We start from the raw sequence: 2,631 nt of genomic DNA on the forward strand, positions 1-2,631 counted from the left end.
TATATATATATATATATATATATATATATATATATATATATATATATATATATATATATACCTACGAAGATATCTAGTCATGTATATACCTACGAATACCCACTTTGCGGTCGGCACATGTTACGGTCGGCACATGTTACAAATATATATTTCTGGTCAGTTTGATGAGATGAACCGAGCTGTCCAGTCGTGCTTCCAGGGCACAGTCAATATTGAAAAAGCCTCCGAGGGAGAGACGTCTAACTCATTAAATTTCAGTCAGGCTTTGAATCCACATGTCTCCATGAATGAGTCATGGAAGGTTAGACATAATGGAAGCCAACCTTTCAAGGCATTGATTTGGGCGATGTCTTGTTATGTCAGATGTGAACTATTTGCATCAGTCAATGGTGTTGGATGAGGGAGAGAAATCGAGAAGGGAGAGAGAGAGAGAGAGAGAGAGAGAGAGAGAGAGAGAGAGAGAGAGAGAGAGAGAGAGAGAGAGAAAATGATAGATTTAAAAACAGAGCAGCTAGTAAAGGTTGTGTGTGTGTGTGTGTGAGAGAGAGAGAGAGAGAGAGAGAGAGAGAGAGAGAGAGAGAGAGAGAGAGAGAGAGAGAGAGAGAGAGAGAGAAAATGATAGATTTAAAAACAGAGCAGCTAGTAAAGGTTGTGTGTGTGTGTGTGTGTGTGTGAGAGAGAGAGAGAGAGAGAGAGAGAGAGAGAGAGAGAGAGAGAGAGAGAGAGAGAGAGAGAGAGAGAGATAGCATTACTACCAGTGAAGAGATTCTACCATGAGGCAGGGTTAGTTGGTCAAAGGTCTTACCATAACCAAAGGGTCGTTACCGTCGTGTTCAAGGGTCGTTACTGTCGTGTTCAAGGGTCGTACCGTCGTGTTCAAAGGTCGTACCTATGTGTTCAAGAGTCGTTACCTTCGTGTTGAAAGGTCGTATCTATGTGTTCAAGGGTCGTTACCGTCGTGTTCAAGGGTCGTACCGTCGTGTTCAAAGGTCGTACCGTCGTGTTCAAAGGTCGTACCTATGTGTTCAAGAGTCGTTACCTTCGTGTTCAAGGGTCGTTACCGTCGTGTTCAAAGGTCGTTACCGTCGTGTTCAAGGGTCGTACCGTCGTGTTCAAAGGTCGTACCTTCGTGTTCAAAGGTCGTATCTATGTGTTCAAGGGTCGTTACCTTCGTGTTCAAGGGTCGTTACCGTCGTGTTCATGGGTCGTTACCGTCGTGTCTAAGGGTCCTTACCGTCGTGTTCAAGGGTCGTTACCTTCGCGTTCAAGGGTCGTTACCTCCGTGCTCAGGGGGTCGTACTATCAATTACCCCATCACACACAGCACTCAGAAGTGCGCCTCTGTTTACTCAATGGAGATATGACACGGGAAATCAGATCTTACGACCATGGAGGCATTACGAGATGAATTATCTTATAATTCATGAATTATTCTCGTAATTTTTTTTTTTTTGTTCTCATAAGTCATGAATTATTCTCGTATTTTTTTGTTTTCTCTCATAATTCATGAATTATTCTCGTATTTTCTCTCTCTCTCTCTCTCTCTCTCTCTCTCTCTCTCTCTCTCTCTCTCTCTCTCTCTCTCAAGGCTACCCAGAAGGACTGGTATGGAATCAGGTACTTTAAAAACGCTCCCGCCAGAGAGCGATCGTCCGGGATAAACATAGACGACGATGATGTAACACATCAGTTCACAGTCACGCGTCGGGTCCTCGATGGATGGAAGGCAAGGCAAGGCAGGGCCTGAGCACCACACACGGTGTGGGCCTGAGCACCACACACAGTGTGGGCCCGAAGAAAATAATAGCCAAAGGACAGTGGTCTTTGGTGGTTCCGTGCTTGTGTATGTCCGTACTTGATTGATTGCTTGATTGCTTGATTGATTGCTTGCTTGATTGATTGCTTGATTGCTTCTCCGGTGGGTGGGTGGGTTGGCTTCGACAACGGGCCCCGGGGAAATCCATCTTTCACCCCCACTTTTGCAACTGTGATGGAAAATGGCGTGCGTGTGGCTTGTTTTGATCGGCACGTCACGTGGTGGCGGCCCCCCACACACGCCTCCCCACGCCCCTCGGCGCGCTCGCATAAACAGACACGCACGTCAGGAGGCACAGACGCAGCTAGACAGACACGCAGGTCAGGGAGGGTGATGCATGGAAATTTATATCCTAGGACGAAGGAAGGGTTATTGTGATGAGTTGTGACAGAGACAACCGTGTTGGTCTAGGAATAAAATTCTGATGACCATCTGTTATTGACGAGGTGGAAGGCGAATCCTATAGGCCTTTGATATTCATTTGTTTGGCTCATATCAGTGTAATGTGATCAAAGTCAAGAAATTAAAAGATCTAATCCCATTGAGAGTGTTCAGAAATGTATATTCATACATCTTCGAACATTGTCTTATAATATCTTCGAGTGTATTGGACCAAGGTATCCGATACTCCTTACCAGACATAGTTAGATATCAAAGAGATAATTTCTTACTAATTACAAAGGTAATTGTGATACGTCTGTGTGGCTGTGTGTGTGTGTGTGTGTGTGTGTGTGTGTGTGTGTGTGTGTGTGTGTGTGTGTGTGTATCATATAAGCAAATGGAAGTACTCAAATAGACACATTCCAACACATTCA

This window comes from Panulirus ornatus, chromosome 15 (assembly GCF_036320965.1).
Source record: "Panulirus ornatus isolate Po-2019 chromosome 15, ASM3632096v1, whole genome shotgun sequence".
Taxonomy (NCBI): domain Eukaryota; kingdom Metazoa; phylum Arthropoda; class Malacostraca; order Decapoda; family Palinuridae; genus Panulirus; species Panulirus ornatus.